This window comes from Sciurus vulgaris (assembly GCF_902686455.1).
Source record: "Sciurus vulgaris genome assembly, chromosome: 14".
NCBI classification, from domain to species: domain Eukaryota; kingdom Metazoa; phylum Chordata; class Mammalia; order Rodentia; family Sciuridae; genus Sciurus; species Sciurus vulgaris.
This window is the reverse complement of record NC_136475.1, coordinates 40,597,743-40,616,343: the sequence shown is the minus strand read 5'-3', so window position 1 is coordinate 40,616,343 and position 18,601 is coordinate 40,597,743.

Genomic DNA, 18,601 nt, shown 5'->3' with positions numbered 1-18,601 from the left:
GATATGGTGAATTACATTTATTGATTTCTGGATGTTGAACCAACCTTGCATCCCTGGGATAAAACCCACTTGATCATGGTGCACTATCTTTTTAATATATTTTTGTATGCGATTTGCTAAAATGTTATTGAGAATTTTTGCGTCAATGTTCATTAATGATATCGGTCTGAAATTTTCTTTCCTCGATTTGTCTCTGTCTGGCTTGGGTATCAGGGTAGTATTGGTTTCATAGAATGAGTTTGGGAGGGTACCCTCCTCTTCTATTTCATGGAATACTTTGAGAAGTATTGGAATGAGCTCTTCTTTAAAGGTTTTGTAGAACTCAGCTGAGAACCCATCTGGTCCTGGACTTTTCTTTGTTAGTAGGCTTTTGATGACCTCTTCTACTTCATTACTTGAAATTGGTCTATTTAAATTGTGTATGTCCTCCTCGTTCAATTTAGGCAATTCATATGTCTCTAGAAACCTGTTGATGTCTTCGAAATTTTCTATTTTGTTGGAATATAGATTTTCAAAATAGCTTCTAATTATGTTTTGTATTTCAGTCGTGTCTGTTGTGATATTTCCTTGTTCATTCCGAATTTTAGTGATTTGGGTTTTCTCTCGTCTTCTCTTTGTTAGAGTGGCTAAGGGTTTTATCACCATAGCATCGAAAAAAATAAAATACTTGGGAATCAATCTCACAAAAGAGGTGAAAGACCTCTACAATGAGAACTACAGAACACTAAAGAAAGATATTAAAGAAAACCTTAGAAGATGGAAAGATCTCCCATGTTCTTGGATAGGCCGAATTAATATTGTCAAAATGGCCATACTACCAAAAGTGGTATACAGATTCAATGCAATCCCAATTAAAATCCCAATGACGTACCTTACAGAAATAGAGCAAGCAATCATGAAATTCATCTGGAAGAATAAGAAACCCAGAATAGCTAAAGCAATCCTTCGCAGGAAAAATGAAGCAGGGGGTATCGCAATACCCGAACTTCAACTTTATTACAAAGCAATAGTAACAAAGACAGCATGGTACTGGTACCAAAATAGACAGGTAGATCAATGGTACAGAATAGAGGACACGGACACAAACCCAAATAAATACAACTTTCTAATACTAGACAAAGGCACCAAAAATATGCAATGGAGAAAAGATAGCCTCTTCAACAAATGGTGTTGGGAGAATTGGAAATCCATATGCAACAGAATGAAACTAAACCCATATCTCTCACCCTGCACAAAACTCAACTCAAAATGGATTAAGGACCTTGGAATCAGACCAGAGACTCTGCAGATTATAGAAGAAAAAGTAGGTCCCGATCTTCAACATGTCGGCCTAGGACCAGACTTCCTCAACAGGACTCCCATAGCACAAGAAATAAAAGCAAGAATCAATAACTGGGATAGATTCAAACTAAAAAGCTTTCTCTCAGCAAAGGAAACTATCAGTAATGTGAAGAAAGAGCCTACAGAGTGGGAGAATATCTTTGCCAATCATACTTCAGATAGAGCACTAGTCTCCAGAATGTATAAAGAACTCAAAAAACTCTACACCAAGAATACAAATAATCCAATCGACAAATGGGCTAAGGAAATGAACAGACACTTCACAGAAGAAGATGTACAAGCAATCAATAAACATATGAAAAAATGTTCAACATCTCTAGTAATAAGAGAAATGCAAATCAAAACCACCCTAAGATTCCATCTCACCCCAATTAGAATGGCGATTATCAAAAATACAAGCAACAGGTGTTGGCGAGGATGTGGGGAGAAAGGTACACTCATACATTGCTGGTGGGGCTGCAAATTAGTGCAGCCACTCTGGAAAGCAGTGTGGAGATTCCTTAGAAAACTTGGAATGGACCCTCCATTTGACCCAGCTATCCCACTCCTTGGCCTATACCCAAAGGACTTAAAATCAGCATACTACAGAGATACAGCCACATCAATGTTCATAGCTGCTCAATTCACAATAGCCAGACTATGGAACCAACCTAGATGCCCTTCAATTGATGAGTGGATAAAGAAACTGTGGTATATATATACAATGGAATATTACTCAGCCATAAAGAATGACAAAATTATGGCATTTGCAGGCAAATGGATGAAATTGGAGAATATCATGCTAAGTGAGATAAGCCAATCTCAAAAAGCCAAAGGACGAATGATATCGCTAATAAGTGGAGGATGACACATAATGGGGGGGAGGGAAGGGTTAATGTTAGGGTTAGAGTTAGGGTTAGGGAGGGGAAAAAAAAAAAAAAAGAGAGTCAGGGGGTGGAGTCTGAGACGGAGGGTCTGAATGTACAGCTTCTGCTAATCTTCTCCCAGTGCAGTCTTGTTACCTCCTCAGAAGTACTAAGTGTGATAATATTCACTGTTTAAGTCAGTTTTTTCACTGCTTTGACCCAAAGACCCAAACAACATAGAGGAGGAAAAGTTTATTTTGGGGTTCACAGTTTCAGAGTTCTCAGTTCACAGATGGCTGGCTCCATTGCTCTGGGCCTGGGTAAGGAAGGACATCATGGCAGAAAAATGTGGTGTAGACAAACAGGTCAGGACATAACCAAGATGGCTACTAAGTGACTAATGGAAAGGTAGCATATAAAGCATACATATGTTGGAAGAAGGAAAATTTTTGTTCCAGGTAGAGACATGTCAGAGAAGACATTTTGTCAGAATGGTATATAATTAAAAACCTATGAATCATTTATTTCTGGGATTTTCCATTCAATATTCTTGGACCATGGTTGACCAGGTATAGCTGCAAGCCATGGAAAGTAAAACTACAGATAAAGGGGGACTACTGTATTATTTTTTATTTGTCCTTTCTGAATTTTTGTTAGTACAGAGTCCAGGCAAAGTCCTTTAGTTGCATGTGAGACCATGCAACTAATCTATGAATTATTTTTGTTGTTTATTTGTTTTAGTTTCTCTTTAAAATTCCCAAGTGTCACTAGAAAGTAAACATGAAACCATCTCAACAGCACATATTTACTTCTCCCTAATTCCTTTTGTACCATGTTGCTGAGGAGACCTTAGACTCACTGATATTCTTTGGTCGTTATGACAATTTATTTATGTAATGAATATCATATACCTACTGGTTACCAGTTATTTTTCTAAGCATAGGAAAATTTAGAATTTAACCAAAGGAAAAAAAAAATCCCTGTCTATATGAAACTTATGTTCAAATTGGAAAGGTATCAAAAAATTATATATAAAATATATAAGATGGTAAATCAGAACATGTAAAATGTGTGAGATTCATGTTCTTCAGACTCTCCTCATTCTGTCTCTTGGGGAAGTGTCAGAATTCAGATTACTGGGTACAGTGAATTTTACCAGTTATCTACCTAATATCCCTATTCCCTTGTTCTTTACTAATAACATTTCTGATTTTCTCTGAGCAACACGTCCTCACTGACCTAGACTCTGTTGCAGCTGTAGGAGGCAAAGCAACTGAGTTCTAGCCATAAGATAAATGAAAATGTTCCTGGGATGGTTGTCCCCAAAGTCAAATACTTCAGAGGAGAAGCCTCTATCTCTATTACCCTTCTGCTGTATTGCTACCCAGAATGTGAACACAAGACCTAGATTTTTAGGAGTTACCTTGCAAGCAGGAGAAAAGCATGTGCTATGACTGACAGAGCAGGGAATAGATCTCAGTAGGAGCACCAGCCCTGACTGCCTGCTCAGTATCACCATATTTCAGGGATTCATTCACTGAAGCACAATTCTGAGGACTACAATATGAATGAAGCATTCTGGAATTGTGCAATGCTACAGTATTTTTAAAATGAATCCTTCTTTGTTTATTCATGGCACTTAGGTTGCAATTACAAACAGCCTTACACAATCCTGGATGGTTCACTAGGGAATTAACAATAGACATATTTCCTCTTTAAAATTTCCGCTCAGTATATAGAGGCATGTACTCAAGTTGAGTCCTAGGGCACTCCAAATATCCCTTGTGGCATATATAAAAGCTTTAATAGTGCAAGGGTATGGTTGTTCACCAACCCCAAATCCAATTACTTGCACATCTGTCAAACCTATTTCCTGGTATCTCCAGAATCTGTGTCCATGGCATTGAACTAATTCATATTGTCTAATGGTAGAAATAGATCTTAAGGTATTTTCTTATTAACAAACCAAAGCAACAGTACTTCAAAAAACTGTATTGTACAATCATGTATTAATCTTCAGTTAGCCGGGTTAAGAATTCATCTAATTTGATTAGGTAGAAGAGATAATCAATGAACATTGATATCAAAAGAGTCTTGTATTTAATGTTGATGGATGATTGACATTGTCAGTTAATAATTGGTTTCAGTAGCCTTGAGTGGGAACATGAGTCTGTTAATAAAAGAAGTTCATTATAGCATTTCATTCAGTGGTCTTATATTTCCTCATTGAAAAATAAAAACAAAATAAAATACAGCTTACTTTCTGATGCTTATATGGGACATATCTGAAGGAATTAGACTAGGAGATAGATGTCTAATTTTTTTCTCTGTGTTGGAAATTCTCAGATTTCCATGAGAAAATGGAACTGTGTGTCACTTATGTAACACAAAATTTTACCCTGGGTTGTAGCACTCCTTTCTTCTCTCTTCTTTTTCCCAGATGGGCATTTTATTTGTTTGTTCCCAGGCCATTTGGGTAGAACTCTTGGTTGTGTTTTTTTGTTAAATATGTCCATGAAATTTGTGTGATATATGTGTATGAGAAAATTAACATTACATCAAAATAATTAAACTTGATATATCCAATTTAAATCCATATTCCAGAGGTGGTTAGTGAGCATTTCCAAGCTCCTAATCAGGAGTCCACACTTTAGAGGAGGTTTAAGCAGTCAATTCAATTTTGACATCTAAATCTACACTAGCTTCTTGATACCCCAAAAAAGTTGAGAATCCAAGAAATATAGTATGCCCTAGGAGCTCAATGCAGAAGTACAGGTCCCCAAACCAGACCTAATGAGTGTGCATTTTAGAAAGACTCTCAGCAGATGCTGTGAGTATTTAATTGGAGAAGCACTGCACTGGACATTTTGTTAGTTAGCTTAAGTATTATTAGAAATAATATTGGCTTTGGTGAAAAGAGTGATGGCCAGTTATGTGGTTGGTTAGCAATATAGTTGATATGTACTGTCCCCCAGAAAATTTTTGGGATGGTACCTCAAAATGAATCTTGAATTCATTTGGTCTAGTGTTCCCTCCACTTAGCAGAAGATTCTGGCATTTGATCTGATTACAATGTTAGTTGAACCTGCTATCAAAATATTGTTACATCTGCCTGGTAATGAAATTTTCATGAAAAATACTTGTGACTGTATTCAATGACAGAGTATGAGGATATCATGTGATGGCTTTTATACTTGTTTGATAATGTTTGTAGGCATCTATAAGTTTGTGTATCTGAGACTTAATGTATTATAACATTATAGCATGCCACCTGGTAGCAAGCCTAGTAATCAGTAGAGGATTGGACATTTACCAAAAAGAATCTTATAATTAAGAAAACCAAATTGGCTTGGGTCATTTTATAACAGAGACTTGGAAGCTACACAACTCTAAAATTTGTCTTCATTTTTGTAGTTGTTATCTTGGTTTACAGACTGGCCTTATGGCTGGATAATTCTGTATTTGAGGTAAAACTCCAGTCCAGATGAAATTAGACTACCAATTCAAATATTCTGCTTGGGTTCTTGTTGGTGGGATTATATATTCATTTCTGCAAACAGTACTTGGCCCTGAGTTGCTATAACTCTTCAAGGAATTATGTTAATTGCCAACAGATGGCACAAATAACCTTGTGAACATCACAGATATTTTTGCAACATTCTCTTATTTTCTCATTCCCAGGTGAAGAATCCACTCTGTTTTGTTTTGTTTTAAACACATCTTGAATTTTAGTTTGATTTAACATAATAAAGTCTAACCTATGTACTTTCTACAATCTTGGAGTCTATTTCTTAAACCTCAAAGTGTGTTTAATTTGCTGGATGGCTTTTTGGATCCCAGCAGTGAAGTCAATCCATAATGTTCATGTTCATCTGTAAAGGGAGCTGAGAAGGGAAATTATTATTATTATTATTGTTATTATTATTATTATTTTTTTTTTGAGGTACTGGGGATCGAACTCAGGGCCTTGCGCTTTTGAGGCAAGCACTCTACCAGCTGAGCTATCTCCCAGCCCAGCCCAATTATTATTATTCTAATGACAGAAGATCTCATAGGTAGAGGCATTAAGTGGTCTATTTCTAACATATTGAGCAGGATGCTGTACTGACTGTTTAACATATGCTATTTTTGGTGAATTTCTGATCCAGCTAGAAGAACAAACCTGTTGCTCTTGGGAAGGCAGATCACCTTTAGAGAGCTATAAATGTTTTCTTCCCTCAGATCAGGACAGTAAGTAGATAGGGCTTCCTGACAACAAATAGGATAGTAATAACACTTAGGAAAACAGGTGGATGACTATACTGTCTCCCAACTTGGCATAATAAGACTGTTTGTTTTCCTTGGAATATGAATGTCTAAGGAAGGATTACTCCAAGTACTGTGAGTTTCAGCATTCAAGGAAGGTATATTCTTGTCAAGCTTGATTTTGAGGAAGTCCCCACAGACCTGGACCAGTGGGGTGTCCCCCAGGGTTCCCAGATTGCTTCGGTTAGCCTAGGAAGTTAATTTACCAACTGTGCTAGAAAGAGGTATTGAGAACTAGGAGAGCTTGCATAGTCAGCCCCAGGACTCTCTCTTTCAGTTATAAAATCAAACAGATTTTTATTTGTCATTATGCTGCTTGTTTCAAGTGTCTCCATCACTGGGTCTACTCACATTAAATTGTAGATTAAGATTTGAATGGCACAATTTCTTTTTTCTTTTTTTAAGGAAGATATATAATAATATTAGCAAGAGTAAAACATATTGAGTTTGTATTGTAACTTTATCCATGAAACATACTTTTATAATTCCATATCTTTACACTTTAGTTTGAAGAACATCAGCTTGGTGGGATGTTCTTCACAACCTTGTAGGTAATAGATTTGTATACTTAAAGAAAGACTACATCTAGAATACCATGAAGCAAGTAATAACTCCACAGCTACACCATTTGTGTAATCATAAATCCACATACAATAATGTTATTTGATTCATTCTGTTATTTTTTCCCTTCCCCCCACCCCTCCCGTCCCTCTTTACCCTCTATACAGTACTTTCTTCCTCCATACTTGCCCCCCTCCCTAACCCTAACTCTAACCCTAACATTAACCCTTCCCTCCCCCCCTTTATGTGTCATCCTCCACTTATTAGCAATATCATTCATCCCTTGGCTTTTTGAGATTGGCTTATCTCACTTAGCATGATATTCTCCAATTTCATCCATTTGCCTGCAAATGCCATAATTTTGTCATTCTTTATGGCTGAGTAATATTCCATTGTGTATATATACCACAGTTTCTTTATCCACTCATCAATTGAAGGGCATCTAGGTTGGTTCCATAGTCTGGCTATTGTGAATTGAGCAGCTATGAACATTGATGTGGCTGTATCTCTGTAGTATGCTGATTTTAGATCCTTTGGGTATAGGCCAAGGAGTGGGATAGCTGGGTCAAATGGAGGGTTCATTCCAAGTTTTCTAAGGAATCTCCACACTGCTTTCCAGAGTGGCTGCACTAATTTGCAGCCCCACCAGCAATGTATGAGTGTACCTTTCTCCCCACATCCTCGCCAATACTTGTTGCTTGTATGAATGGCACAATTTCTATGTGTGTTATTAATTAGCAATGATTATAATGGTTCCCTGGCCTGTACCTCAGTTTTTGAACTTTAACTTCTATGTATGGTAATATGTACATTATGTAACATGGCCAAGACAGAACGTTGACTTAATGAATATTTATAGAAATTCGGCTATATATTAGGCCCTGTTTTAAATATTGGATTAATCCTACTATTTTTCCACCCTGAGCCCCCAACCTGGACCATCTTGGATGGAAGAAAATAGCACTAGTATCCATTCAACACCCAAATCACAGAACACAAACCACCTTTGATATCTTCCTCTTTCATATTTTCCTAGAAATAATAATATCACCATGTCCCGAAAATTCTACTTCTTACTATCTCACAAATTGCACCCTCCAATTTTGACAGTCTTATTATAGACCTCCAGTCTTTCTCCCTTGAATGTTCAAAATAAATTGAAATGATTTCTTTACCTTCAACCTGGCCTTTTTTCAGGCCAAGGCTTTTCAAGCTGTTCATGTATAATATTCACCTGGAGAACATAGGAAAAATGCAGATCCAGGGTCATCAACTCAAACTGACTCAGTGACTCTGAAAGTTAAAGTCACTTTTTGTTAAAAAATAATAATAATAATAATAACTAGTACCGGAAGGATTTTCTTGTAGTTTATGAAGGTTCACATTTAGGAGATTTTGCCTCATTACTGATTGGTAATCTTTGTCAAAGACAAATGTTACTCCTCATTATCTTCTGTGTCACTCTCTGTACAATTCTTCAGTGGTCTTCCCTCCCCTTCCCTTCCATTTCCAAAAGTATTTCTTGTCTTGCCATCATCTACTTTGTTTGCCTTATTTCTTTCCCCTTACTCTCTGTTCTCTTAAACTCTAAATGGCTATTTCCAAACTTTGCTCCACACTAGCATCACTTAAAGAGCTTTAAAATTACTGAGGCCCAGCTCCCACCCCAGACATTCTGATTTAGTTGATATGGGAAGCAGGCTGAGTACTGGGATTTTTGTAGCTCCCCAGGCAATTCTAATATGCCTCAATATTTGAGAATCACTTCTCTGTATGCCTTTGTTTTCCAATTGTGTGCACATTGAAATCACCTATAGAATGTTAAGAAGACAAAGTACTGACTTCCGCATCGTACACTAGAGAATGTTATTTAATTTTTCTGTGGTGTGTAAATATTAAAAGGTCTTCAAATGATTCTAACTTGTTGAAGAGTTTAGGAAACAATGCTATATAAACTGATACTCTAGTGAAATATTTTAATTCCTTCAGTGTCTTACAAGGAACATTCAGTTCCTTCTTTTAAGATATACCAAGATACCAGGTAACAAATTTTAGTTTTCTCGGTGTCTTATTATCCTTTACCATTCACTTATTTCATTTCTCATATTATGTTTCTTACTTCGTTTATAGGACTCTGTCTGACTGGACTAAGTAGAATCTGCCTTAAGTTAGAAATTCTTTTAAGACATTTGAAGGCAGAGATTGAGTTTTTAGTTAGCTATGGGGAATCCAGATGTAAGATCTATGAATTCAGGGCTGGAGTTGGTGCCAGAGCAAGCCAATGAGTAGTGGGACCAAATTTACCAGGGAGCTGAGAAACTAAAAGTACTGAGAAGATCTAGAGAGTGGAGCAAATATTCAAACAGAATCAGATATAGCCTGGGGGGCCCATGTGAGTGATAGGAGAGTAGATGATAGCATTCTGTTTCCCAAGATGCTCTACATATTTGATACAGGGCTCCTTGATTGATCTGTACTTTCCCAATATCTTCCTTTTTGTTTTAGTTTATCTGAGTTTCTGTTTCTTGGAAGCAAATAATTATCAAACAGAAAACTAAAGTAAGCTCTATCCCTTCCCTTCCTTTGGTGAAGTTCTGCACAACATTTAACATTACAGTTATAAAGAATTTTAAATTTTAATGGTCTCTGCTTTTATTTTTATGGTAGCCTTCCTTCTGCTTACTATGGGTTACTTTGCTCTTTTTATCTAGATTCCTGAGATGGGAGCTTAGATTATTAATTCAAAATTTTTCTTTTTTTAATGTGTACATTTAGTTCTATAAATTTCCCTCTGAGACTCCTTTAACACTTTCCTAAAAATTGGGCATGTGTATTTCCATTTTCACTCAGTTAAATATATTTTTTAATTTCTGTCAAGTCTTCCTCTTTGTCTCATAAATTATTTAGTTGTTTGGTTTCCAAGTATTTGAATATTTTTCTGTTATCATTCTAATATTGAATCTAGTTTAGCTTATTATTGTCAAATAATACAGTTCATAGGATTTCAATGATTTTAATTTGTTAAGGCTTATTTTGTAACTCATGATATGGTCTAGTTAAATGTGCTGAGGGCACATGGAAATAATGTATATTCTACTTTGTCATATAAATGCCGCTGAAGTGGAGTGTCAAACATCAACTAGACACTTCAAGGTGTTGTGGAGTTATTCTGTATCTTTAAAGATTTTCTTTATAGTTATTCTACTAACTGTTGAAAGAGGGGTATTGAAGTCTATAGCTATAATTCTTAATTTATTCTTTCAGTTCTGTTTTTGCACCACACATTTTGCAGCTCTGCTCTTTGGTATATAAATATTTAGACATGGTATGTCTTTTTACTCTGTTAACCTTTACTCTATTTACTCTTTTATCCTGACTAAAACTCCCTCATTGTATCTGGTAATTTTTGTTGGTTTGAAATACTTTATCTGTAGTAATGTAGTCATACTGAATTGATTTTGATTAATTTAAATAGCACTTTTTTAATTCCTTTATATAAACCTGCTCCACTATGTTATTTGAAGTGAGTTTTTTTAAATAAATAGTATCTATTTAAGTCATGTTTTTAGACTGCACTACCACAATCAATGTGGAAATCTTTTAATAGGTATATTTAGATCATACAATTTTACCGTTAGGTGTTGATATGCTAAAACTTGTCTGCCATTTTGTTCTTTGTTTACTCTGTTCTCTTTTTCTTGCCTTTCCTTTGGGTTAATTTGACCATTTTAAAAATATCCCATCTTGATCTAGCTATACTGTTTAAAAATAGTTCCATTGAGATATAATCAACTTGCCATAAATTTACATTTTAAAAGTGTGTAATTCATTGGTTTTATTATATTTACAAAATTGTGCATCACTATCCTACTCCAGAATATTTTCATCACGTCAAAAAGAAATTCCACAACTATTAACAGTCAGTTTCTATTTTCTCTTCTCTATAGTCCCTGGGAACCTTTTTAAGAAATATTTTTAGTTGTAGATGGTCATAATACTTTTATTTTATTTATTTTGTTTTAATTTTTATGTGGTGGTGAGCATCAAACCCATTGCCTCACATGTATGAGTCAAGTGCTTCATCACTGAGATACAATTCAGCCCCCTTGGAAAACTTTAATCTATTTTCTCTTGAAATGGTTTTTCTTATTCTGGATATTTATTGAAATAGAATTATACAATATATGCCCATTTTGGTCTGAATGACTTTATTTATCATATTTTTAAAGCTTATCCATGTGGAAGTATGAATCAGCTCTTTATTCCTTTTATGACTGAATAATATTCCATTATTTGGATATTCCACATTTTTTTATTCACTTATCAGGTGATGGAAATTTGGGTTGTTTCCAAATTTTGTGTATCATGAGAAATGTTGCTATGAACAATTCTGTGTAAGATTTTCTTGGACATGTGTTTTTAAGTTTCTTGAGTATATACCTAGGAGTGGAAATGCTGGGTCATGTGGTCATTCTGTTTAACTTTTGGAGGAACTGTCAAAAGTGTTTCCATAATAATTGTGCTGTTTTTGGATCACCCCAATGTGTGATCCAAAAACTGATAGTGTGTGAAGATTCAAATTTCTCCACATTATTGCCATATTTGTCATTTGCTTGTATTTTAATTCCAGTTATTGTTGTTTTTGTAATTTCAGATTTCTTTTTTCTTTTCCAGTACTGGGGTTCAAACCCTGGGTCTGGTGTGTGCTAAGCAATCACTACCATTGAGCTACACTTGTTGCCCTAATCCCGAATTTCTATTTGTTTCTTTTTAAAAATATAATTTCTATATCATCTTATTTTTTATTTGGAAAGATATACTCTTCTTTACACATGGTTTATGTTACTTTATTGAATATATTTAAGATAAAATTTAAAGTCTTTTTCTAGTTATCTCAATGTCTGACCTTCTTAAGAACCATTTTAGTTTTCCTGAGATGGGCCCAATTCTGTTGTTACTTTGTTGCACATTAAGTAATTTTTTTTTGTTTGTTTCAAACCTAACATAATAATATGAATGACAACTGTGGAAATAAGATACTTCTCTTACTCCAAAATTTGTTGTTGTTAGTTTTGTTGTTTTTGCTTTTTCTGAACTAATGCTGTATTTTTTGCTGTATGTGGTCACTGAAGTCTCTGCTCAGTTAGTTTAGTGAACAGCGAATGACTGGAAAAGATGTTCTTAAATATATATAGTGGATAAGTCTCTCAGTCTTTGTCAAGGAGTTCTGTGCATGTGTTGGTACATGCCCTTGACACACAGCCAAGAAGTTAATAATTCTTCTTAGCCTTCACTTCCTCCTTTTACAGATCCTCCAGGTTAGACACAGTGACAGATCAGGCCTTTCTCAACTCTTTCCTGAGCATGTATATAGCCCTGGGTATGTACTGGCTTTTTAACTGGACAGGAATTAGTTGGCATTCTTTAAAATCTTGTTGTTCGCATCAATTTTTACACTAGTTACAGTCAATAAGACTCCTGACATGTCACCATCACTTAAAGTCAATAGTTGACATGAGGATTCACTCTGTGTTGTACATTCTATGGGTTTTGACAAATATTAATGATATATACTCATGTTTGTAGTACTGTGAAGCTTAGTTTCTACTGCCTAAAAGTCCTTATGTGCTCTGCATTATCATCCCTTCCTCTTTTAACCTTAGGCTAATAATACATTATCATGGTTTTTATAGATTTTTATAGTAAGTTTTAAGTTAGGTGGTATCAGTTTTCCAACCTCATTTTTCTTCTTTGATGGAGTGTTAATTATTCTGGGTCCTTTTCCTTTCCATCTAAATTTTAGAATTAGTATTCACTAAATACTCACAAAATGGTTTGCTGTTATTTTGATTGGGACTCCATTGAATCTAGATCAAGGTGGGAGTTTGGATATGAACTTGTGTTACAATTCCTTGTTATAATTGCTTTTTAGTTCCAGAAAGATTTCTTTTTCTGATTACTCTTATTTTCTTTCTCAGTCTGTTACAGGATCTTCAATTTTGCTAATCTTTTCAAATTTAAGCATTTATTTTCATTTATTTTCTCTATTAATATCCTGTTTTCAAGTTATTTATTTTTGTTCTAATTTTTATTATGTCATGTCTTCTGATCACTTTGGGTTTAATTAGCTCATGCTTTCCCTAATTTCCAGGTGAATTATTAAGTTATACATCTCTTTTCTAATATATATATATTTAATGCTACAAATTTCCTTCTAATTACAAATTTTGATTTGCTGAATGTACAAATTTCAATTGTTGGAATCTTTATTTCAGTTGAAATAGTTTAAAAATTCTCTTGAGATTTCTTTGATCCATGTGTTTTTAGAAATAAGTTGTTTGGTTAGTAGAATGAAACAGATAGTATTACTCTATATATGTATGATTACATGAATGGTGTGAATATACATTGTGTACAATCATAGAAATGAAAAGTTGTACCCCATTTGTGTATAATGAATCAAAGTGTGTAAAAATATTTTAATAAAAAATAAATAAAATAAAATATAAAAAAGAAATAAATTGTTTAATCTCCAAATATTATAGAATTTCCTAGGTATTTTTCTGTTATTGATTTCTAGTTTATTTACAATGAGGTCAGCAAGCATACTTTGTAAGATTTTTATCCTTTTAAATATGTTAAGGCATTTTATCTCCTGGAAAGTGGTCTGTTTTGGTGAATGTTCTATGTGAGCTTGAGAAGAATGTATATTCTTCTATTGTTGTTGAAGTAGTCTACAGAGGTCAGTTTTCTCCAGTCGATTGATGCTGGTGTTCAGTTTAATTATGCCCTTCCTGATTTTCTGCCTGCTGGATCTGTTCATAGCTTATAGAAGGATATTAAAGTCTATGACAGCACATTTAGCTATTTCTCATTGTACTCCTATCAGTTTTTGCCTCATGTATTTTGATGTTATCTTACTACCTGCATACATTTTAAGGATGGCATGTCGTGGAGACAGACCCCTTGATCATTTTGTAATATGCCTTTTTATCCTTGAAAACTTCTTGGCCCTAAAAACCTTTTCTATGAATTTAATATAGCTTTTCCTGACTTCTTTTGATTAATGTAGTATGGTATATTTTTCCCCATCCACTTACATTTTTTAAAAATTTGTCTTTACATTTAAAGTGGATTTCTTGTATATAACATGTTCATGTTATATTTTGATCTGCTATGAAAATCTGATTTTTTTTTTTTAGTGGGTGGGGATTACCGTACTGAGGATTGAACCCAGGGTCTTGAGCATGCTAGGCAAGTGCTCTGCCAGCTAAGCTTCATCTGTGGCCACAATCTCTACTTTTTAATTCGTATACTTAAACATTGGTAAAGTGATTATTGGTATAGTTTAATTAATATTCATCATTTTTGTTACACTTTTCTATTTGTTGTCCTTGTTCTCTGTTCCTATTTTTGTATTTTATAATTTATATGTCTTTTGTCATTTAAATTAAACATTTTATATAATTACATCTTCTCTCATATTCCAAATAACTCTATATGACTTTGCGAGTAGCATGAGTAATTCATAATAATAAAATAATTCCAATTCCTCCTTCCCATTCCTTATATCATTGTCATCCATTTTATTTATGAATAAACATACACACATACATAATTAAATAATTGCTTATATTGTTCTTTCAAACATATTTGTTATATCAATTAAGAAAAAGAAATATAAGCTTATTTTATGCTCACATAGTCTTCATTAATGGTTTTTTTCAATTTATTTTTATTGTAAACAATTGGGATGCATCTTGTTTCTCTGTACATGAAGTAGAGGTGTACCATTTGTGTAATCATACATTTACATAGGGTAATAGTTTTTGGTTCATTCTGTTATTTTTTTCCATCCCCCCCACCCCTCCCACCCCTCTTTTCCCTCTATACAGTCCCTCCTTCCTCCATTCTTGCCCTCCTCCCACCCCCCATAATGTGTCATCATCCACTTATCAGTGAGATTATTAATGTTTTTCCTTTCTTTATGTAAACTAATTACTAACATTAATCATTTTCCTTCTCTCTAAAGAATTGCCAACATTTCTTGCAAGGCAGGTGTACTGGCCACTATTTTGTCAGTTTTTGTTTTTCATATCAAAAAATCATTATTTATTTTTATTTTTAAGGATAATTTTACAACCTACAGGATTCTAAGTTAGTGTTTTTTCCTCTCTCAACAATTATCCATGAATTTTTGCAGTTTAAATATAATATTCCTAAGAGATTTTCTTCAATTTTTTGTGGCATCTGTTCCTCTTCATGTTCTTTGAGTATCTGGATCTGTGATTTGATGCCTGATATTCATTTGTGTTAATTCTCAGTCATTGCATCTTTAAATATTGCTTCTATTTCTTTTCCCTTTGGTAATTCAGTTATACCTGTGGTTTACGTCTTACAGTTTTCTCACAGTTCTTTGATATTCTGCCTTTTTTTTTGGTCATTTTTTCTTTTTGGTTTTCATTTTTGGTAATTTCTCTTATAATACTCTCAAGCACAAAAATTCTTTCCTCAGCCTTGTCCAATCTGCTATTGAGACCATCAAAGACATTTTTCACTTATGCCATATTGCTTTGAAAGTCCAGAATTTTTTTGATTCTTTTTAAAATTTTCCTATTTCTCTGTTTACACAATCCAACTATTCTCTGTGTTGTGTACTTTTTACATTGAAGGTTGTACCATATATATATATATATATTTTGTTTTACAATTAAATGTTTAGGGAAAGAAAGCAGGACATACATTTGGGTATACACAAACATACCAGTTTTGTTTTTTTTTTTTAAAGACTATCTCTAGATAAGGGAGCCCTGGGCTGTAAATGCCTTCAGGGACTAGGTGGGTATGGCAGGGGAGATACATAATGGATTATGAGGTATGCCACACGTACATGCTTCCATCTGAAGATGTTCAATTTATTGTTCAAATGCTGAGCCAAAGCACTATTGCAGGATGAAAATAACCTGGGGTCTTTAGTCTGCAACTCCCCAAAGTCCAGAACAGGAGCAAACGGTTACCTGAGCCATGAGTCATGGGCAGACTTGGATGAAGGTTGTACCATATTAATCACAGTTTTTATAAGAAAATTATTCATCTAATAATTCCAACATTCCTGTCATATCTGAATCTGGTTTGGACGTCTATTCTGTCTCTTCAAAATGTGCTTTTTGCCCTTCAGGTTGTTTGTCATTTTTTTTTGTTGAAAGACAGGTATGATGTACTGGGTAAAAGCAATACCACTTGCAATGTATTGGGAAAGTGGGGTGTGAAGGAAACCATTTGTAGTCTTATGATTATAATCAAAGACTGAGTCCTATGAGATGTCAATCTCTGTTAGCCTTGCCCCTGGATTGTGAACTTGACCAGTGATTCTCTTTCTCTCTTCCCTGGTGGGACAGGATGGCTAGAGTGGATTGGAATTGTATGCTTCCCTTCCCCCATTTGGAAATCTGAAGGAGACCACAATTAGTTATTTCTTTTTCCTTGGGTATGTTGGGCTCCGGTAAAATAGTTTCTCCTGAACAGACACTGCTAAGGAGAACAGACTGCTCTGGCATATTTCAAAATGGTTTCTTTCACCACTTCTATTCAACATTGTCCTCGACACTCTAGCCAGAGCAATTAGACAGACCAAAGAAATTAAAGGGATATGAATAGGAAAAGAAAAACTCAAACTATCCCTATTTGCTGATGACATGATTCTATATTTAGAAGAACCGGGAAATTCTACCTGAAAACTTTTAGAACTCATAAGTGAATTCAGTAAAGTATCAGGATATAAGATCAATGCTCATAAATCTAATGCATTTTTATACATAAGTGATGAATCTTCGGAAAGAGGAGTTAGGAAAACTACCCCATTCACAATAGCCTCGAAAAAATAAAATACTTGGGAATCAATCTAATGAAAGAGGTGAAAGACCTCTACAATGAGAACTAGAGAACACTAAGGAAAAAAATTAAAGAAAACCTTAGGAAAATGGAAAGATCTCCCATGTTCTTGGATAGGCAGAATTAATATTGTCAAAATGGCCATACAACCAAAAGTGCTATACAGATTCAATGCAATTCCAATTAAAATCCCAATGACATACCTCACAGAACTAGAGCAAACAATCATGAAATTCATCTGGAAGAATAAGAAACTTAGAATAGCTAAAGCAATCCTTAGCAGGAAGAGTGAAGCAGGGGGCATCACAATACCAGAACTTCAACTATACTATAAAGCAATAGTAACAAAAACAGCATGGTATTGGTACCAAAATAGACAGGTAGATCAATGGTACAGAATAGAGGACACAGACACAAATCCAAGTAAATACAATTTTCTCATACTAGACAAAGGTGCCAAAAATATGCAATGGAGAAAAAATAGCCTCTTCAACAAATGGTGCTGGGAAAACTGGAAATCCATATGCAACAGAATGAAGCTAAACCCCTATCTCTCACCCTGCACAATAATCAACTCACATTGGATCAAGGACCTCGGAATCAGACCAGAGAGCCTGCATCTTATAGAAGAAAAAATAGGTCCAAATATTCAAAAAGTCGGCTTAGGATCAGACTTCCTTAACAGGACTCCCATAGCACAAGAAATAAAAGCAAGAATCAACCACTGGGATAGAGTCAAACTAAAAAGCTTTTTCTCAGTAAAGGAAACTGTCAGCAATGTGAAGAGAGAGCATACAGAGTGGAAGAAAATCTCTGCCACTCATACTTCAGATAGAGCACTAATTTCCAAAATATATAAAGAACTCAAAAAACTCTGCACCAAGAATACAAATAATCCAATCAACAAATGGGCTAAGGAAATGAACAGACACTTCACAGAAGAAGATCTACAATCAATCAACAGATATATGAAAAAATATCCAACATCTCTAGTAATAAGAGAAATGCAAATCAAAACTACACTAAGATTCCACCTCACCCCAATTAGAATGGCGATTATCAAGAACACAAGCAACAATTGGTGTTGGCGAGGATGTGGGGAAAAATGTACGCTCATATATTGCTGGTGGGTCTGCAAATTAGTGCAGCCACTCTGGAAAGCAGTGTGGAGATTCCTTAGAAAACTTGGAATGGAACCACCATTTGACCCAGCTATCCCACTCCTCGGCCTATACCCAAAGGACTTAAAATCAGCATACTACAGTGATGTAGCCACATTGATGTTCATAGCTGCTTAGTTCACAATAGCCAGATTATGGAACCAACCTAGATGTACTTCAATTGATGAATGGATAAAGAAACTGTGATATATGTATGTATACATACACACACACACACACACACACACACACACACACACACACACACAATGGAATATTACTCAGCCATAAAGAATAATAAAATTATGGCATTTGCAGGCAAATGGATGAAATTGGAGAATATCATGCCAAGTGAGATAAGTCAATCTCAAAAAAACCAAAGTACAAATTATCTCACTGATAAATGGATGATGACACATAGTGGGAGGTTGGAGGGGGGCAAGAATGGAGTAAGGAGGGACTGTATAGAGGGAAAAGAGGGGTGGAAGGGTTGGGGAG